This window comes from Chamaea fasciata, unplaced genomic scaffold (genome assembly GCF_029207755.1).
Source record: "Chamaea fasciata isolate MVZ Bird 193981 ecotype frontalis unplaced genomic scaffold, bChaFas1.0.hap1 SCAF_1, whole genome shotgun sequence".
NCBI classification, from domain to species: domain Eukaryota; kingdom Metazoa; phylum Chordata; class Aves; order Passeriformes; family Sylviidae; genus Chamaea; species Chamaea fasciata.
In genome coordinates, this window is record NW_027094086.1 from 54,568,142 (window position 1) to 54,591,069 (window position 22,928).

The 22,928-nt window shown below is 35.2% G+C and overlaps 1 long non-coding RNA gene across 1 annotated transcript; it reads left to right on the forward strand.

Moving 5' to 3' along the window:
• The first annotated feature begins 1,207 nt into the window (after nt 1-1,207).
• Nucleotides 1,208-19,535, forward strand: LOC136302185 (uncharacterized). The gene is made up of 4 exons (XR_010724012.1): nt 1,208-1,273; nt 12,187-12,292; nt 16,492-16,597; nt 18,847-19,535. It is a non-coding gene; the product is annotated as an uncharacterized lncRNA (long non-coding RNA).
• Nucleotides 19,536-22,928: the final 3,393 nt, after the last annotated feature.

Below are 22,928 nucleotides of genomic sequence, written 5' to 3' on the forward strand. Positions count from 1 at the left end.
GGTGAGTCCTTGAGATCTTGAACACATGGAGTCCTGGGAAAAGGAAGTGGTGTGCTGCTTGACCTGCATGCTGTTATTTTCTTCAAAAAGCTTTGAGATCACATTATCTGCAGGTGTTTGCCTTTGGGAAATACGAAACTAATTCTTCTCAATAGGTGGTGTGTTTCTGGACTGAACAGAGAGCATCAGTTTTATGCAATTAATTTTCTGGAAAAACATGGAAAATAAATCAATTTTCATCAATCAAATTGAACCGACTTAAGCAAAGATGTCATACAGAGAATTATAGCACTGCATAAGGCCTGCCTTCACTTCTCTCAAAATAAGACAAATAAACTTCTGTATATTTTTAAAACATATCTGTAAATGCAGCAAATTCAGCTCTGGGGACTTGATATTTATTGCCAGTATTTCAACAACATATGTTGGGTCCTTGCTTCTTTGTGATTTGAAATTAACACCAATGTATTAAGCTGGTTTAATGGTAACATACACTAACGAGAAAACAGTTTGCAATCTGCTTTCTGTTTGGTTATAAGGGCCAGGTTTTCAGAAATGGCCACTAATGCTGTAATCATATTTGTATATACATTTATTTCATGTATAAAATTCACAGCTGTGTTTCCAAACAACCATTTAGAAATGTACGTAACTGTAGATGCTTTTACACAATAAAGTGCATTTTGAGAATGAGGAATGGCGTGGAGAGGGAAAAGAAGTCTTTCTTGATCCCAGTCATTGTTAATACAGGAATGAGTGGGCATTCGTTGAGGACAAAAGGGAAGAAAGATTCATCACACTTAAAAAACACCAACCAACAACAAAAACAAATTAATAGATCTTCAGGCAATGCATTTACAGGCTGCAGATGTCCTGGCTATATACTGCTGTGGATGCTAAGAATTGACACAGAAACATAAAGAGTAATTAATGGGAAAAGAGTCTGTAAAAAAGATTTGCACTGAGTGTCAGAATATTACAAAGTCCTGGAGACAGGATACTGAATGGAAAGATCTTTGGTCTGACTGTTCTCATATTCTTGAGGCTTAGGCAACAGCTGGACATTAGAAGCACAAAACACATTGTACAATACTTTGCAATCACATTCTTCTATTTTTTCACATAATGTTGCAGAACTATTTGGTCTGTTTCAATGTTGGCTCAGAATTTTCTCAATAGGCTGCAGCTGGTTCAGTAACTGTGGTCACTTGGTCTCTGCAAGGAGGTAAGGAGGGCAGAAGGCAGGAAATATTTCTAAATTCCTGGTCTAGAGGTAAGAGATCTTTTGTTTCAACTTTCAGCATGGGAATGATGAAAGATATTTGAGTTTATGTGTTTATCTTCTATAATAGTTTCTTTTGTGACAGAGCTTCAGGAAGTCAAAGGTAGATAGATGGTTGTCAGCATTCCTTCTTCAGTTCCAACACACTGAGTCATATATCATAACCTGAAAGCTATTATCAAGTACCTTGATAAAGTCAATTTGGTGACAAGTTCTCAAATGATGGAAGGAAGGTCTCACTTTGTGTCTGAGTGCATCTGTGTATGCTTCTCACTCAATATGTGAGAGGCAGAAGAGGTGATTGAGAGAAATATGCATTTTGTAGAGGTGGTGGGGCTCTAAAGAATTTGTTCATGAGGAAAATGTTTTTGACACATGCAGGTTCTGCAAGAGAGGTACATGATGCTCATGTGGAAAATATAACAGAGAGAGACAATTTTTGTTCATTTCCTGGATAGCTCATTTGTCAAGCAGATTTGTTCAACCAAAATTATTTGGTAATTTAGATTGTAATTGGCAGCTAGATAAATAAATATGCTGGTTTGGCTGGGGTAGAGTTAATTTTCTTCACAGTGGCTGGTATGGGGCTGTGGTTTTGATTTGTGATAAACACAGGGCTGATCATACAGAGATGTTTTGGTTGCTGCTGAGCAGAGCTTACACAGAGCCAAGGCCTTTTCTGCTTTTTGTACTGCCACACTGGTGAGGAAACTGGAGGTGCTTGGGAGGATGGGAGGGGACACAGCCAGGGCAGGTGACCCAAACTGACCAAAGAGATATTCCAGACCACATGGCATCATGCTCAGTATATAAAGTGTAGGAAGAAGGAGCAAGGGGGAAAGCAGGATGTTTGGAGTAATGGAGTTTGTCTTCTCAAGTCACCATTGCATGTGATGGGGCCCTGCTCTCCTGGAGATGCCTGAACACCTGCCTGCCCATGGAAAGCAGTGAATTAATTCTATGTTTTGATTTGCTTCTGTGCATGGCTTTTCCCTATTCAACTATCTTTATCACAACTCATAAATTTTCCAGCTTTTACCCTTCCAATTCTATCTCTTATTCTGCTGTTGGAGGAGTGAGGGCCTGCGTGGTCTTAGCTGATGGTTGGGGTTAAAACATGGCAATAGTTAAATAAATTGTTCTGTGTGAAACAGAAATTTGAAAAAAACCTGAACATTTGTCTTTCCCTTTCAAAGGCAATATCTTTAATTTTCATAAAACACCAAAATGAAAATATTAAGGTTGACAGAAATATTTTCAACTTTAAGACAGTTCTTTCAAATATGCTTTGATTTTTTAAATTGTTTTTAGAGGAAAAATACCCCAAACAATAAAATTTGAATCTCATCTATAAAAATTTTAGAGGTTACATGACAAGTACAGAATATCTCATAATAAAAGTTTCTCATATGAGCCCGGTATGAGACTAAGAATAATTTTATGCCTATTTCAAAGTTTACAGAAAAATTACATTGTCAATAACTCCTTAAAGCAGTGCATAATGAAAGGATAGCTTTTTTAAAGCAGACCATGATTTTTGAAAAGTTACAAGTATATCATCATAATTTGGAAATATTTGGTTTACATAAACCATGTTCACAGTGTTAGATCAATTATTGATTTCTATGCAGAAAGACAGAGAAACAAAATGAAATGGGAACCAGGCAAGAGAATATGAAAGACCAGTTTTGTTTAGGTATTTTACTTTCTCTGAATAGAAAACTCTTTATGGTAAATTTTATTCAAAGCATTTGAATACAAGGGTAATAACAAAATTACGTATATTTATCTCCATCAGAATATCTCAGTTTTCAAAGCTCTTCAGCAATTATTCTAACTGAAGTTTATAAACTTCATCAATTCTGTAAAGTTTATTTAATTCAGCTTTGCTTGTGGTGATGATAAAAAAACCCCAAACAAATAAACAAGTATGGAAGTTAAGCACTATAAATATGTTTTCCCTTTAGTGTTCTTTTGCTCTCTTTACTTATTAGATAGCTGACTGGATTTATTTTTGTCAATGGAAGATATTTTTCAAAACAATTCTGAGTTAGAGAATACTTTCTGGAGATTACAGTATGATTTTTACAAACAGACAGAAAAAGTCTTAACAAAATGTATCTGGGCATCAAAATGATCAGAGATGATGAAAGAAAATTACACTGTTGTCAAAACACTATTCAGTATTTGACAGCACTCATTTTAATGGTAGAATAGAACAGCTTGTTTGACCAAAAGCTACAGAAACTTTTAAGCTAGTTGACACATTATATTTTTTTTTGCTACAAACCAGCTTTGAGCAAGCTGCCAATCATTTATACCTTGTAAGAAAAAAGAAAATGTCCCAGACAACAGTGAAAGTCAATGCTTCAAGTCTTTCAAACCAAACTCTTCAGAACACATTTATTTGGGAAACCTGGTAGTGAGTTACTTTATGTACATAATTTGAATAAAGAAATTCTTAGCTTGCACATTGTGCTGGTTTTAGCTGGGATAATGTCAATTTTTTTCTCTGCAGTAACTAGTATGGGGCCATGTTTTTGATTTGTCCTGAAAACAGGTTCACTAGCAAAGGGATTATTTGCTAACAATGATCAGCACTCGACACAGCCAAGGCCTTTTCTGTGTCTCACCCCAGCCGACCAGCAAGGAAGCAGAGGGTGCACAAGGAGGTGGGAAGGAATACAGCTGGGACAGCTGACCTCACTTGACTCAAGGGCCATTCCATACCATATAGAATCGCACTCAGCATGCAGAGCTGTGGGAAGAAGCAGGAAGGGGGGATATCTAGAATGATGATGTTTGTCTTCCAAGTCACCGCTGCACAGGATGGAGCCGGGCTTTCCTAAAGATGGAAGAGGAGCTGTCTGATGATAGGATGTGATGAATGAACTCCTTGGTTTGCTTTGTCTATGTGTGCAGTTTTTTCTTTCCCTGTTAAACTGTCTTTATTTCTGTGCAGTAGTTTTCTTACTTTTACTATTCTGATTCTCTCCTCCACCCTGACATGGGGTAGTGAGTGAACGGCTGTGTGGAGCTTAGTTTCCAGCTGGAGTTAAACTATTCCAGATGTTCTGTAACCTAACCACTTAGTAGAAGATTGACTCTATGAGAAGGTCTACTTGATTTGACCTCTTAGGCTTCCCATACTCCACTGTGGGAAAACAGGATTATTCAATTCATAAATTCAGCCAGAAGAGAGTATCCTTGGCACAGATACCACATAACAGTACTGCAAACTTCTCCAGGAATCTAGGGAGTTTCCTCCACAGTCTGATTTAGCAAAGCTTACTGCTACCATATCTCAGCTGGGTCAGTTGCATCACAGTTAGGAAAATCCTAAAGAAATGCAGAAAATGTTCAACAAGTTTCTCCCTTTTTTTTTTTTTTCTTCACACCTTTGCTATTTAGCACTAACTATTCAGAGTACAGTAACGTGCATGTGCGTCTGTGTAAGTAGATTTCCCTTGCAACAAAAAGATGCCATGATAGTGCTTTCAGAGGACAAGGCAGCAGCAGATGAGAGGAACATAAGGTAATAATTAGACTATTACAAGCAGCAATGGTGATAAACAATGGACACAGCTGTCTAGTTACTGTCAAGCTTTTTCTGAGCAGCAAGACAAAGGTGTGTTTTAACAAATTACATGGTTATGAACATTTTAAATATATGGAAAGGAGAAAATGTTGGTTTGGAGGAAATGTCTCGTTGTATCGGAGTATCTTGGAGTATCGGAGTATCTCGGAGTATCAATTTTGAAGGAAGGAAGAAATAGCACATATTTATGGAAAGTAGTCAGTGAAAAGAGTCATCAATTAACAGGCCCACAAGTCTGCCCTCCTACCCATCTTTACCTGTGGCCTCTGAGGACAACAGGCTGCAGGCATTCTGTCAGGCATTTTGTGCATAGACAGTGTAGGGTCTTCATACAAAGACTCTGGCAGGGCTAGATGGGGGCAGATCCAGCTGAACTTCTTGTGCTGGGCATTCCTGGAACTATAGAGTAGTGTCTGCTGGAAAAGAAGAATGACTTCTGTAAAAGTCCCAGAATGTTGCACAGGGGAACAAAACTGAACACTTATAACATCTAAAATATTCAAAATTGCAGTAATTTGGGTAAATAAATGTATTTACAGAAATGAAGACAGAATTTCCATTCCATTGGGTATTTTAACTCTTAAAATTTGGCTTTTAGCTAAAATGGCAAGAAAAGTTCACCTCTCCCATTGAACACAAATTCAAAAATACTGAACCCATTGATTTTGTATAATTTTGTGTCACTTTAATAAAATGAATTATAAAAAATATATTACATGAATTATAATTATGAAATACATAATAAAAGTAATATGAAGCATTTTACTGGCAAAAAAGGAACAAAGCTTTTTAATTGAAGACAAAATGAAATATCAGACACTCAAATTATTTTTTATAAACAATGTTGACACTGAAAAAAACTTTAAGTGATAGAATATTTTTGCTCCAGTTAGACTAGTTTTCCCATTAGGAAATTTTATTTTTTTTAAAAATTTACACATATATTTATTATTTTTTGTATGCAAAGAATAAATTTCACTTGTTGGAGAATTTTCAATCAATAAGTTAATTGAAAAAATTAATTTTTTAAAATTAATATATCATGAATCTCTCAATATTTATATATGTGTGCTATTAGTGGCTGAGATACATTGCCTTTGAACAGTTATACTATAACAGCAAGGTTTCTATTATCCCAAATACTAAAAAATTTAGAATAAATGAATATGAGATTTAATACTTTTGCACATATCATCAATATCAACTATTCTTTTGCATGTGTTAGTGTAACCCTTCTTTATAGAGCTTTGGCTTGAAAAGTAGATGACTCGAGTTTTCCTGCTCTAAGTAAAGCATTTTTATGAACACTAAACATAGTAACCTAATTCTGACTTTTTTTCCCCCCTCTTCATTTTGAACTTGCACAGACAATACAAAGCTGTCATCATTTTATGCTGGGGGTTAAAGCAGAAAATTACTTTTGCAGGTATGCCCTTTATGAGTTTGCAATCAGGATTTTCTTTTTTTTTTTTTAATGCATTTCAAAGTTCTCACAGCACACTCAACTTAGGAAGATTTCACACTTAGAAAAAACAAATTTTGTAAAGTGCTTCATTTTATGGCTTTTTATGAGTTTAATGCAACTCCGTCTTTGCAGTGCTACTTATAGCATCAGAAATAGTAAGTGAATGTTATGGTCATGATGGAGATGTCTTTTTCAGGAATGTGTAAGGGAGGATAGAGTTTAATACTTTTAACAGAACACAGATGGAATCATGAAGGTGTGTGCTATCTTCAGTTATGAAATTGTGAAATATTGCTAATAAATTCAAATTCTAACCATACGATTTGTGCCCCTTTTTCATTGGCAAAATGGAAGTAAAACACTGAAATGAACAGGGAGGAGACAGGGAAATCTTACACCAACTCAAATTGCTTTTTGTGTGATTTCCGTGGTTCTGTGTGCTACCGTTCATTGTTGCACATCGCAAAAAATGCTACAGAAGTCTGGAATGGTTGAGACATGTTATTGTTAAATAGGGGATGTGGGAAGTTGTAACTATTGCACAACAAAAGACTGTGAATTTTTTTGCAGTATCTTTCTTTGCTCCTTCCTGCTGTCCTTGTCATTAATTTTCTGTGAGAATTGTAATGTTTTATGATTTAGCAGGAGGCAGTCTCCACAGAAGCAATTGCAATGGACACAAAGTTAGATTCCCTGGAATGATAATTGCACATTTTTGACTGAAGCATATTAAGTTGATGGTGTTCAGAGTTGTATTTGACACACTGATGAGACAGTCATAATTTATTTCAACTGTGAACCCAGAAGTATTTGCAAGTGGACCTTCAAAACATACAACAAAAGTAACAGATGAGATCTTAGTGGGATATTGCAAACAGAGGTGCTCTTGGACAAGAGACAACATTTTGGGAACAAATACAATTAATTTTCTGTGCTTTTTTCTAAAACTCGAATTTTTTCCCTCCTCAATCACGAGATTAGGGAAGAGAAGAAGAACATATTATCTGAATTTTACAAAATCAACTGAGAGTTAATTCTTGGCATACTCTATACAAAAGGTGGAAAATACTCTGTACAGACTACACAGGTACCTGACTGTACAGATTAGGTTTACACTCACTGATAGCACTTATCAACCTGCTATATGTTCATGACTTGCCCTGAAAAAATGACTGAAAGAAACCTTACAATGCAGATGCTTTTAGAAGGGATGATGGGGAACTCCACAAATATATCTGTTCCAAGAAGGAAATGCAATAATATATTGGTTTCATAGGCCTGAAGAATTCATAGCAGAAAGGACAAGGAAAACTGGAATTTTTGTTTTCAGACATTAAAACACAAAAAGGCACTGAATATCAGGATGAAGGACATCATCCCAAAATACTTAAACTCCAAGATCTAGACTCTGGGACAAATTCACATACCTAAAAACTCTCAAATTAGCTTAGAGAGTTACATCTTCTAATATGGCTTCTGTAAAAGGATCCTGCACATGGTTCCTTTTTCTGCAATTAAAAATTGGTACCTTTCTCTTTATACTTAAAAATCCACTCACTTTTAAACATGGTTTGTCAAATAAGACTGGACTCAGTAAAAGCTCAAAGCTCAGCACGAAAGTCTTTTTTCTGTGGAAACAAGACCTAAGTTACCAGCTGGATGTCATACAAGAGGCAACACTACATTTTTAAAACCACTTCTCTTTTCCAGTCAAATTTATATTTATCAGTGCATATACATAATGAATGTTTTTTTTTTCTTTGTCAGTTTTGAAGTGCCATTATTCCCTGCTGTCTACATCAGGCACACTCTGCCTTTGAGAGTGACAGCTCTTGACACTGTACATTAGTTTCATTATTGACACAATGCTGAAGTAGCTTCTGAATAGAAAACTGCCAGCATATTTTTATTTTTAAATCTTCTATGGCCTATTTTTCATATATATGTATGAGAAAAAGCTAAAAGAAACAGAAGATATAGCCACTTTAGCTAAGAAAATAAACACCTTTCATCACATTAAAACACATCAAAGCCACAGCAAGTGCAGGGACTAAAACTCCAAGCAAGGATATAAGACCTAACATGTACAAGGACAAAATACACTGTTCCCAAAATAAAGCATTGTCTTAAAGGAACAATAGCAACAATACCAGTAAAGCAGCAACTGAGTTCTTTTTGATGTGAGTTGAATGCTGTACTACACATTGTGTCCTTGATCCCTTGATGTACGGAACAGCCCCATCTCCTGTTGGTTGGTACTCAGTATCTTACACAATCTGGCACCTAGGGATGGTTCTCAAAGACATCAATACCAGCTTGGTGCCTAACTGCAACTGACTTCCAAAGAAAAGGATTTGGGCTTCTGACTGGCAGTGTATCCCTTTGAAAACCTCTCTTCTGAGGTTAGCCAGCACTAAAACACTAATATATTTACAAAAGAAATTAATTCCTTTCCACTTCCTGTTAATTCTTAAATTTCAGTTCTGCTAAGAATAGTCCCTGCTGTAGCATAAAAGAACATACACATTTTGGCAGTGCAAAATGTGCTTATCAGCTTGTGCAAAATGCTTATTTTTCTTGTTATTTACCATACCATCTGGCATTATGTTTAAGATGGAAATGAAATTAAGAGCAACTTATTATTAAAAATGATTCCATCTTTGACCTTGAAATGCTCCATAACTCCATGACCCCATTACTTGGAGTTTCTTGTTGGATATTTGACATTTTAGAAATGTGACTGAGGAATATCCATTGCAATTGAGTTTATACGTAATTTATTTTCAGTGGAAAAGAGAAAACTTATCTTCTTTACCTGTAGAGATACAAATGCTAGAATTAAATTGTGATGTCCTTATAGTGTAATCACTGTGGAAAATAAAATTCAGATCTAGTTAGCAGAGAACAGGAGGTACCTGTGTGCACTTTTTAAGCTAAGTAGACATAACTGTTAGCTTTGCCTCGCATTTCTATGAGAAAACGATTGCATCCATAATACTTGATGAAAACCATGTATTGTGAAAGCCTATACAAAGTGTTTTTTTCTTGAAAAGAGGTGAATCAAACAACATAAGCTGTGATCTCCTAGTCAGTACTTTGCAAAACTTTTCTTTCTCTGAGCTTTTCCTCAAGGCTATGTTGTAGCTTTAATTTTTTCCTTCCTCTCTTTTTCTTTGTTATAAACACACCTGTAATTACTTCAGAAAAAAAATTCTACCAAAAAAAAGAAGGATACTATTTGCCGGCACATGCCTCTTTTGTAGGGTTTAAAGTATCCCAGTCGTAAAAACTGTGTCTATTGTCTATTTAGCTGTAGCAACCACACACAGGATCATAACTGTGGGGCATATTTTTCCTGAGTAAAAGGTGGACATTGGGTCTCTCAGTTCTTACAGATTTAAGTCAACCACATGATGTAGTGAAGAAGGCCACTTGATTATCTGTAGTAAAAACAATTTGTAGGCCAAGCAGAATACATTTCTCTATGAAATTGTTGTGGAAGCCAAGCCTAATCCTTAGAAAGAGGTCTGTTCTAATCCATTCTTTGTGAAATCAAACCTAATACAGGCCTAGTGTAAATCCAACATCATGAGACAGAGATGATGGTGGGGATTAATGCTGTGCAAATAATTGATTCTTCAATTTGGTGAAAAAGGGGGGGAAAAAAAACAAAAAGCCCCCTTTTGTGTCTGTCCCGGGCATAGTATTTCATGTGTTTTTCATGGTCTATTCAACTACCTTATAATCAAAGCAATGAAGAATTAATTGATATAGTGACAATATTTTTTCTATGTGCTTTGAAGAAAGGAAGCTGTTCACTTCCTTCAATACCAATTTTATGATTAGGCCAAAGTAGAATTAAAAGTAATGTGCAAATGTAGAAATAGTCTTACTGTAGTGAGAAGTTTTCCTGAAAAGACTGGACTTTTTAACTTGAAAACCACTACCATTAAATCTACATTTTCAATTTGTGTTCTGAAAATTCTTGTTATAGAGAAAATTAAAAACAGAATTTTTTTTTCTTCTATTATTCAGAGTCTAATATTTCCCAGTAAATTCCTGCAAAAGGAATACACAAAGAGATCTTTGGGCCCTTACTGATTCACAAAAGATGAGTTCTTTGTCATGAAACAAATTAGAGTAATTTGTATCTTAACAAAATACTTTCCTGTAATTTGCAAGAGGATATTCACAGAAAGTTATCAGAGAACAGAGTTTACTGGATGACTGCCTTTAGTAACTAATTCAGGGATCTTTCTTTGACAAGAGGACAACTTTTTATAATATATTATTCATAGATGTTAGAGCCAAGCTCTGTTGAATTTTATTTGTAACCATTTTCCCTGTAAGTTAAAGTGAAATACAATTTACTGTTTGTTTCCCACACGACCATCTATTTTTAATTAACATGTGATTATAATTCACTGTATATTATGATATTATTTATGCCATTTAGGCAGAATGGGAAGAATACGAATAGGCCATCACTATTTACTAATGTTTGTTTACAGTGTTCATTGAACTTAAAAGGTAATGAAGCCCAAGATAATGCATCGTCTGAATGTAGTCGTAATTTTAGCAGTCTCAAGGAAGTATATAGTTGAAGAAGACACTTCAAACACTTGGGATTATCTTCCTTTTTACTTTTGTAACTGCAAGTTTGGCCTTTCAGATATGTTTTAAATAAAATTCCCATTTACAATGAGATTAAGGATTAATAGCTGCTGTAAGCATCCTTTAGACATGAGTTACATTTATTATTGAGGGCTACAAAACATCTCAGATGACTGTGACTGTGAGGGATGTATTGACTTTATGTCTGCAAGGTTCAGTTACTGATATAATAAAATACTTTTCTGTCCTATTAACCCTTTAAAGATTGTAGGACATTTCTCAATTTTAATACAAAGTCTATATAGCTTTAGGAGGGCAGGTGTGTCTCTGTGTGTTAATTGGAATGAAATCTGGTTGTTGAGGAAGATGCAGAACAGGCATATTTTGGTATTATATATTACCAATGAGAATTTAAAAAATACTTTAAAAAAGGGGAAAAATAACTTTTGCTTTAATGTTATTACTTAGAGGACGAACTGAACTTCCTACTGCTTACACATATTCTTTAAAACAAATAAACTCAGGTGTGCATTTTAATTGATCTAAATTTTAATGTAATATCTACGTCTTTAAGGCAAAATTGAAAATGGCATGTTCAATTAATGATCTGATAGCTACCATTTCTTGTTTTCAGATAACTGTTGGAAAAAGCTCCCAATCTGAATAAGAAAATTAAATGCTACTGTTTTACTTTCCTACATAAATAAATGTCAAGGATGATAAGCTTTTCCATTTCAAGTACAATTCAGACAGTAATTTAAAAATTAGATAAAGCAGAGCATAAATATTTCAGATTTTTACATATTTTCATTCCTGAATATTGTTTTCAGAGAAATCTTAGTGACATTAATTAAAAGAATTTAATGTCTGAAAAGATAACTGCAAGCCTTATCATTTTAACTGAAAACTCTTCACCTGCACTTAAAAAATCTGGTTTTTAGAGAGTGCAATTCACACCACTCCTAATTAATTAAGGTTCCACATATCAAAACAAAGTGCCTCTTAGCTTTTGGTTTTAGTTTCTTGAGTAGAATATCCTGAATTGGAAGGAACCCACAAGGATCATCAAGTCTAAATCTGGGCCCTTTACTGGACCCCCTTAAGAGTCACACCCTGAGCCTGAGAGCATTGTCCAAACACTTCTTGAACTCTTCCCCTATGGGGAAGACCTTTTTCCTAATATCCAACCTAAACTTCCCTTGACACAGCTTTATGCTGTTCCCACAGCTTCTGACACTGGTCACCACAGAGAACAGTACCTGCTCTCGTGAGAAAGTTGTAGGCTGTGATGGGGCCTCCCCTCCGCTTCCTCTTCTCTAGAGTTAAAAAAATGGTAAGTTTTTTTTTTCTGTGACACGACTTTTTCATCAAATTATAAGTGACATTAGAAAGTAATATAGAGTAACAATAATTGCTCAAGAGAAATGTTGGGAAGTTTTTGTTTTTGCATGAGCTATTGAGGAAATATGATTAAGGAACATTGGCTTATTTTGACATACTATCAACATAATACTTGAGCAATAATACCATAGAGATGGAGCCATGGAAGCTTTTCAGGTAGTTTAGTGATTTCATAATTAGAACTCATTATCATTGTCTCAGCTTAAGGTAATTTAATCATCCTGAATAAACCTTCTAAACTTATTTTTTAAAAAAATATTTTGAACTTGAGTTTATTTTTAATGAAGATAAATACAAAAAAAAAAAAAAAAGTGATTCATTTGCAAATGAAGACCAGCATTGGTGTGATTGAGAATACATAATTAAAACAGATTTAGACATTAGTGATCTAAAAAGACTTAAGGATAAGTATTTTTGATTAAAAATTTTGACCTCTTAAGAAGAGTCTATTTTTGTAATTTCAGTACATTTTTAACAGTGACAGGAAAAGTTCACAAGCATCATAGCTAGGAAGATTTCAGTTCACATATTTGCTTTCTTGATGTTGGAAATACTATTAAAAGTTCATATGGGATGAAGCAGTACCCTTAAGAAACCCATAGCACTTAGAAGAATATAGGTTTCTGTACTTAGAATCTCCTATCTCCTGCCTGAAGAATATTCAAAGCTGAATATTTCACTGTCTGTGCATGTTGAACCTTCCTGACTTCAGTCCTTACAAAGCATTTATCTGACTAAACAGTTTAAAAAAAGGTATATGTTCAACTACTGCCCTTATATGAAAATGTTTTCCAGATATTTTGCCTAGTTTAAATGGGACTGATACTGAGTGATACTCTCAGCACTACTTTTGAGTTAACATCATGGAGGTTATAATGACCTTTAGCTCAGATATAGCTACTTCTGCATATAATATCTTGTCAATAAATAAGAATGTCACAAGAATTGTTAAAACTTTTGACAAAATTTGAACTGCTCTAATTTTTCTTTTCCTTGGTACCCCACAAAAATGTAAAATCCTGATTTTTTTTTTCTTTCTGTAGCATTCACACCCCAAACTTCTCACATAGGATAAATTTCTGAGATTTATCATCACAAAGAGACCTGAGGTGCTTAGAGGAGTGTAGTTCTGGGGGCAGCACAGAGATTTTTCAGCAGACTGTGCTTCTTCTGAGGAAGTTTCTAGACTGCTGCTAAATCCCTCAGATTAAGTTTTCCATTATGACTGAATATACTTTCCAAAAAACAAGATATAAAGTTGTCATAAATACACTTAAATCTTTAAAATAATGTTGGTCCTGCCTACAATTTCTAGTCTTTATCCTTGGGCTAGGGAAGCTTCAACAGGCTCACCTGCTCTCCAATGCTTTTCAGGAAAGAAGAGTATTTGACCTTTGTGAGACTTCATAGTGGCTATTTTCAAGAATTGTCAGATTTGAGGTGGACACTCCAAACTGCTCTTTCATCTGGAGCTGGCCTATGTTGCTGTTCTTCAGGTGTTGTGGAGACTTCATAGGAAGTGTCATAGCATTGGTCATGTTAAAACAATAATTTGAAAGTAATAGATTGTTTACATCTTCTGATGAAACCTCTCTAAAGCTATCTGAACTTGACTTATTTTTTATTAATATTACTTGAAGAAGAAACTACTAGTGTTTAACTTGTTTAAATGTAAGATAGTAGAATCACACAAAATACCTTACAGTATTTCAGCCTGCCAGCTCCTTATGGCTCCAAAACAGCAGGGGTTTCTTATTAATCCTGTGTCCTGTTGGCCAGTCCCATGTGGATGTCTCTGATATCTGAGAGTATGTCTGCAACGCATGGCCTGAACATGGGGAACGTAGGGGCAGGCAGCCTCATGTCTTGTCGTGCCCAGCTAGACATTTGTAAGACACTGAAATGTTGAAGGCTGATGACTCAAACAATTGGCCATTTGCAAAAGCAGCAGGGATGAGGCAGGACCCTTGAAAAACTATATTAGTCAGTGGAGTATATTTATCTGTATTTTGCTTTACTGTCTCTACACTTTTCTCTTGATCTTGCCTCACATCTGTTAAGACCCCAGCTAAATTTTAGGAAATTCCTGAAAATCTTGCTTTCTCCCATTCATTGTTCAAGGCACTCTGAAGTAAGACTGCAACACATGCAGCATGTAAATATGTGGGTGTTGCAGCAATTTGGAGGCATTGTTTTTATTTAAGAAATGAAATGCCAAGGAACTCAAAAGCTGCACTTTCAATAGCTTATTTTTAGTGTTATACAGAAAGGTCTTCATGAAAGTGTTTGGTAAGAGACTAAAAGGGCCTTTGGATGCTAACAAGTCATGACAGCTAGCAGGATTCATAAGTAATTTATCAGTCACGGGTCATCTGGAGATGGTAAGTCAGGTCCTGAAGAGGACAGCTGCAAGTATATCTTTCATGGAGTGTAAAAAATCCTTGATGTAGTGGAAGTAGAAAACAGTCCTGGAAGTAGAGAATACTTCAGGGGATGCATTGGACATACTTTAAAAGTTTATTCAAGTCTGAAAGATAAGTACTGATGATATCTTTCCAATGAGCAGAACCTTTTAAATAGGAGCTTTTTCAGAGTAGCTGAAATGAGACTCTGAAACAATCACAAGGTTCACAGAATGCATCATATACATTTTCTAAAACATAACTAACCCCCATCCTATTTATTACAGTTAGAAGAAACAGAAAATTCTAAAAGGGGGGGATAGGAGAACCAGCAAGGATTATCAGGCTAAACATAATGTCTTATTCATTAAGCTTTGTAGATACTTTTGTCACATCCTCCCTTTAATTTCTAAAAAAAAAAAATATTAAAACAGTGATGAGAGTACAGAGACTCAAAGAACAAAGAATGTTGACTCAGAATAAATATACAGAAGATTAGACACAATGATGAGGTTAACATGAAGAAAAGAACAAGTACAATGACAGTTAATTTTAGAAGTTGTAAAAACAAATTAGCTGCCTTAATATGGCAGCCTTACCTAATAAAATATGAAATGTGGATATTATCACTGAGATGTGAAGAGGGAAAAGTCAGACTTCTTTTTTTTTCCTTTTTTCCTTTTATTTCTTTTTTCCTTTTTCTTTTTGTTTCTTTATTTTGGTTTTTGTGTGGGTTTTTTTGTTGTGTTTTTTTTTTTTTTTTTTTTTTTCTGTTTTAATTTGAAAAGATGAGTTGATGGGAAGTATTCCTCATGTATTACTCAGTCGAGGTTACTTTATGTTTAAAAAATATGAAAACATAGACATTGAAAAAGACTAAGATCCATCTGACATTGGCTCTTGAGTAAATATGACCCTATTTTAAAAGATTCTGAACATTCCTGACTACTGTTGTTAGGGAACAGAATGGCACTGACATTAGAATTGTTCTCCTGGAAGAGACATAGATTTCTATCAGCTTATGTCCCTAAAATTATCTGGAAGGCATTATAAGGGAGTGAAGAAAGGCAGTATAGCAAGAGAATGCTGAAATGGAAAAAAACCCTCAGCAAATAATTTACTTAAAATATGCACTTCTGATGGTTATTTATCCAGTAATCTGAATGTATTCTGTTCCTAATCTTTGGTTACTCAGGAAAAGTTTTGCAATACGATATTCAGTAATTTCTTATCATCTGGCAAGGACTTCAAATGTACCTGGCTAGTTAAGGCATTAATATATATTTAGTAAACAAAAACTTTTCAAATATAGAAATTGATATAGTTCAAAATTTTATTGAATACATTTCTCTGTATGGATGAAATAGCAAGTAGTGCTGAGTAATACAACCTACAATTTCTGATAAATAATGTACAGAAGACCTGCATGCTTTCATGAGGAATGGGGATGGACCCATGAGGCCAGGTATGAAATCACTGATTCATATAATAATTTAGGCAGCTAGTCCACCATCCTGCTTGGAGCAAGCCCAGCTAGGTCAGTTTGCTCAGGGTCTTGTACAGTCAAGGTATGAATATCTTCAAAAAAAGCGCCCACAACCTTAGTGAGCAATATGTCCTTGTGTTCAACCACCGTCAAGGTGATTCTTTTTTTCTTTTCCCTTTTATCTTATCATTTTTCCCTTTTTATAGAGGTAGAGGCAGGATGTAATCTGTTTTTCTATTGCAGTGACTCTGACTTGACAAGAACGCAATGCAAGATCCTGGAATTTGGAAAAAAAAAACAATGAGTCAGAAAGGAAGAAATCATCTGCATCCATGAAAAGATGACAAAAGTACTGCTTCTCATCTGACTTCTTTAATTCATCTTTATTTTGTATTAAAGAATCAGATTTTCATTACTCCATTCAACTTTTTATGTAGTAATAATATGCAGTGACTGCTTTATTAAAAAACAAGCTAAAAATGTTTAAAAGTATGACATGACCATTCAGTTCATATTGCAAAATCTTTTACATTTATATATATATATATATATATATATATATATATATATATATATATGTAGAGTGTTTTCTATCCTTTAACGCACACTGCAGTCTTGCAGTCTAAATTTCTGGTGTTAAAAAGAATTTCTTACACTATAAGGTCAGGTCATTTGTGATTGCTCAGAAGTTTGGATTATTAATTTTCTTTTATACTTCATTTTTTTTCCCCCTTTATTGTTATTAGCGAGAAGAGACCAGAGTCGATGTGCTAGTTCTAACATTTAATGTGGTTACCCTTACATTCCTGGATAAAGACAGAGATTCAGTTTCAGCTTAATATTAACTGTGTCTGAGATTAAAAACCAGAAAAGACTTATAGTTTTAAAAAACAGTCTCTTGCAAACCCTAAACCACATTGCTGAAGAGCCGTGAGGTAAAAACACCATAATAGAACAGATGTGGAAATGAAACTGCAGTAAGAGAAATGTGTGTACTGTAGTTCTTTGTTTTGTTTTGTTTGTTTGTTTTTGTTTTTAAACAATGATACTGATTATTTATATTTACTATGCTTTAAACTAAACTTGACTGACAAAGTTGACCATGAAACATTTATGACTATTAACAAAAGTTCTTGACGTTGTTGAGAGATGCTTGATACTAATGAGCTGGAATTCACCTTCTCTCTGTTTTCTTTCCTGTGAGTTCTATTACGGTGTTTTTTTTCCAAAGAAAAGTGTGGCTGTCCTAAGACTTGGATTTGCATGAATCTCCATTGTGAAGAAGCAGTACACATTTCTAGGTCAATCTTCACACATTTACCCTACTCATAGGTTTTAAATTCAAATTGCAGGCTGTTGTAACCATTTACTGGTACCATTTCCTCTACAGCAACACAGTAATGTCTGAACATCAAGACTAATGCTGGATCTTGTGCTTACTGTAAAAAGTTGACAATCAGTCATAAGACATCTGTATGCACCATACATGTACTCTGAGACCAATTTCATTACCTCATGTTTTATGTGGAAAAAAAGGGCAGCCAAGAGAACAAGACAGGGGGTCACTTTGTGACCCAGTCATGAATACAAAACATTTATGCAACATCTTTCACAAAAAGTCATAGGATGATTTATGGCTCTAACTAAATTAAAAGCAACATCAATCAAAAGGATTTTAACTTTTAATTTTTTAACTGCAACACATTCAGTTTCTGATTATTGACTAAGTCAGTCTCTAAACTTGATGCATAAAGGCAAAAAGCTTACTTTTAAAAAGCATGTAAAGCCCATCAGTCATCACAAATCCATGCAAAGTACCTGCTACATATTACTTTGCCGAACCAAGTTGTAGAGGACATACTTTTGAGAAAACCATATTTTAGTAAAACAGATTCTTACCTTCTGTATGAAATCAGGTTCTCCTCCCTAATAACTGTTTCTTCTTCCTACAGATTCTCTTCTGATTTTATTTTTCTAGCAGAATTACTGTAAATAAGTGATATGTCTACTAGTTTAACTATATTTTAGGAAATTACAGAAAAGCTTCCGCTTTATTAGGTAAAGCAAAATGCAAAAGACTTTGTGAAGGCCAGCACTTCTGTGTTATGAAGCCTGCACAGGCAGAAAGGGTGGGTATATATAAGCCCATTGAGTTACAAATGTGCATCACTCACATTTTCAACTTCAGAAGAATAATTATAGTGATTTTTTACAGTAGATGCTGTAGGAAAAGCAGGAGTCTTTTTTACAGATTGCACATGACCAAGTGATGGCAGTTCAGTGGCACAGCAGGGCTGCCTCCATGAGAACAAACCAGGGTCTGCTCCATGTCCAACCCAGCTAGTTCCAGTCAGCTCCAACACACCACAGAGCAGAGTGAAGCCCCTCAGTTCACATGGTGATGCCTCTGGACAAACATATTTAAGGGTAAAAAACATTGCACATCAGCTGTGAGTTACATGAAAGAGATTAAGTGTGAGAGAAGCAACACTGCAGATACCACTGTCAGTGGAGAAGGAAGGGGGGGCAGTGCTCCTAGTGCCAGAACAGAGATTCTCCATGGAGAGCATTACGGTGACACAGGTTGTCTCTTTGCAGCCCGCGGAGAACCACACTGTAACAGACATCTGTTCCACTGGAGCTCATGCAAGAACCCACAACACAGGAAGTGAACATCCCTTTAGAGAAGCTGCAGCCCATGCAGAGCACACTTGGGAGCTGGCTCCTGGCAGGAGATGTGATCACTTAAGGGTAGATCTTACAGAAGAGGTTTTCTGATGGGACTTGTGTCCCGTGGGGGACTCACACTGCAGCAGTCTGTCTGTGAAGGCATGTACCTGGTGGAGAGGAACTATACTGGAGCAGTTTGGGTAGAACTGCAGCCTGTGTGATAGACTCACACTGAAGCAGGGAAAAAAAAAGGCATGAGAAGGAAGGAGGAACTGCTGTGGACTGACCATAGCCCTCAGTCCCCAGAAAACTGCTCTGCTTGGATGAGGGAAGAAGGTAAAGCAGTTGTGATTGAAGAAGTAAAGTTGAACCTGGAATGAAGCAGGGTGTGGGGTTTTGTGTCTGTTTCTCACTGTCGTATTCTAGTTTTAATTGGCAATTAATTAATCTTCTTCAAGTTCAATCTGTTTTGCTCTTGACTGTAATTGGCATAGAATTTCCCTGTCTTTATCTCAGTCCATGAGGTTTTTGATCTCATTTTTTCTCCCTATCCCATTGTGGAGGGGAATGAAAAAACAGCTGGGTTGGCACCTGACATCCAGCCAAGGTCAATGCAATAGAGTCTTAGAACAATTTTAGTAGTATGTTTTTGCTATTGAAAAATGTTGATATTTCTTTTGCCACTCATATATTAAGGTTTTAAAATGACTTTTAGACAAGAATGTCATTAAATATCTGAGATGCATTCCCAGTTGGTGTTCGTGCTTTCAGCTTCATCAAAATCTATGGTACTGCAGCCGTTCCCATCAGTACAAAATGTGACTCCTGTATTTAAAATTCTTTTTCCTTATATGTAACTACTAACAACTTAGGGCCCTTAAATATCTCAAACACAGTAAGGACTTCAAAAAGAAATCTAGAAACCTACAATATAATCAGCTTCTATTGAAAACCAATAGCTTCTTCACATAGGAAAAATCTTACAAGATGACTTATAGTTTATATCATTTTTCTAGATCATTAAATGGTAGAATCACCTGGGTTTGAAGGGATGTTAAATACTTTCTAGTTCCTACCTCCATGCCATGGACAGGGACATCTTTCACAAGGGCAGTTGAATTTAATATTTTTTTTATTTTTTTGAGCACAAACCATCTGTCTTGGTTTGAAGTAGAAATTACCTACATTTACACTGCATATGCATAAATCACAAACTCATGGTCATTTCTAGCCTTCACCATAAATTGATCTGGCACTGGATGATATGACAGACACACACAATAGCAACAGTGGTAGAGATTGATTTCTATTTAGCTGAAAATGGCACCTTTAAATTAGCCTAAGTATATTCCTGATTGAAATTCTTTATGCACATATGAAATTGTGCATAGACTTTCAGAGCATGGAGAATGTTTTTTGTAAAAAAACCCCAATAGTAGCTGATACACACAGATTTGGAATGCATTTTCTATTGAAAAAAAAGGTATATGTTCAAGACTAGGTCAAATTCTTGTTTAAATTTTTCAGTATCATTTATTACTTCCAAGTCTCTTGTGTTGTATAGTCATACATACAAGACGATACTATTTATAAAAGACCTCAATCTTTATAATGTATATATTTGTAAATTTTACAGCAGGGAAGAGACACAGAAAGAAACAAAGAATAACCCCCAAACTAGACAACTGGCAATTCTCCACATACTCTTTGATCAGTCCAGAAATGGCACAGTCATGTTACATACCTGTAATGCAACTACAAACCACACGATAACTGAAAGTCACATGTTTGATTAAGTAGCTTCTTGACTTGTGTCCTTTTCTCTAGATAACATGCTCCTCCCAAAACAATAACATTTTAATATCATCTAATTGGCATTGAAAAGACCCAGCTGTGAAAGCTCTGGTCAGAACAGAGTCAACTCTTACAGTTACCAGAAGTAGGCATGGCTAGGACCCAGAGCTTATTCTATACCACCTCACATAATTTTCCTGGAATGGGGAAAGGGGACCCTTTCAGGTCTAGTGTAGCAGTGTCTGGGTGTTGCTGGACTCTGATTGGTGTAGTGGTGAGCATTTTCATGTGAATTCTTCTTCTTTTTTGTAATCTTCTGTTATTAATAATGGTGCTTTTAGTGTAATTTTCTTATCTCATTGCTGTTTCCAGTAAATTTTTCTTATCTCAACCCGTGATCTTTACCTTTTTGTGCCTTCAATTCTCCTCTCCAGCACAACCCACAGGAGACTGAGGAGGAGGGGGAGTGAATGAGGGGTGCATGTTTTGCAGTGGTTTTATCGAGAGCACTAAATTGGAGAACACCATTCCTAAACCACACTACTTGCAGTGAGCAGGACTACAATAATTTTGTTGGTGTCCTTCATGCTTGCAGACACATGCATGGGCGTCGAAAAGAAACCAGATTCAGAATGACACACTATAATCTTCAGCACATCTTAAGAGGGAATTATATACTGAATGTCTGATCTACTATTAAAAGATACCTGAACTGCATTATTTGGTTCAAATTTGGTCTAAAGTCTTAGAAATAGGATTCAATCAAACAACCCTAATGAAGTAGCAGACAGGTCCTCTGGGCACCCGTGCCCAGAAAAAAAAGAGGGGAAAAAAAAAAAGAACTTCATAGAAGTTGCTTTCCAAAGTACCCTGGAGGCTTTATTTTCTGTCCTTCCTTTACCGAGAATTTATCACTTTGTAAACAACTATATCTGAGTAAAATATTGAAATGTGATTGAAGTACATTTTATCTGTTCAACAAATTAAAATATATTGTGGCGATGAGTAATATTTTATATACTAATTGAATGTATTTTTCTGACTTATTACGATAAGGAGTATTCACTATCTTCTTAAATGTCTGAATGTTCCCTTTAGGCCATGTAGGTTTTAATTATTCTACTGAAATTGATTTGTCTCAGCCAATCACAGAACAGAGATAAAGCACAGAGACTTAGGAATACTACATAATTTTTTTCCTCATTTATGCAAATCCCTGTCTGCTGATTAGCTAATGGGAGCTAATTTACATTCTCTCTATACATTTATTTTTCAAGAATTACAGTGAAATTTAGATTTCTGTGTCATCTGCTGTTGTCCACTTGATCCTACAGGGTCTTCCCTATATGTTCAGCAACTGAACCACATGCAGTTACAGGAGAATGTATAATAATATCAATAAAATCTGAAATCCCAGTCTAATAAAAATAAATATATAAATAGAAACATTCAATAATTTGAGAAAGCACTATATGGCTGTTCTTGATTAAATTAGTATTAGATTCTTTTAGAATTTGTTTTCCTTTCTTTCCCTTCCCATGAGATTTACATAACAACCTCCCTATCTTGACTATTTTTTATTAGCAAAAGATCAATATTTTGAAAAGAAATGTTAATAAACAAGGAAAAATCATATTGAATTAGATTTTTTAAATAATAATTTTTCTTTTGTGTATGTTTCTTTTTCATTAAAATTATCTATCACTCATTTATAATTGACAAGCAAGGGGTGTTTTTTCATTTTAATAATGCCAAATTAAGATGATTTGACTTTCCAAAAATGATGAAATTTGACAATTCCTATGTTAAAAAAAAGTATTTTATATAGAGTTCTTGAAATGCAATGCATTCTAATTAAAATAAAACCTATTTGAATAAAATATTTTTGAATTTTTAGGCACCTGTCATGCATTTTATTATCAGTGAAAGTCCCATGTATATGTAAATATACATTTAACTCCTAATTCCTCAGATGACTGAGCACCCAATAGATGGATATGCAAGGACTACCCCTGAAATATTACATTGTTCTGTCTCCTTGTGTGTACCTTTATCACAATAAATAAATAAAATAAAGGCAGCATTTCTGTTTAAGAATCTTGTGACAGTCCCTCGTGTCATCCATGGTCATATCAGCTTGGATTATTATTTAAAGTAAGGCACAGTCTTTATTTGAGATGGAGGGCCGTGACCCCTTGGAGCAGAGACAATAAATG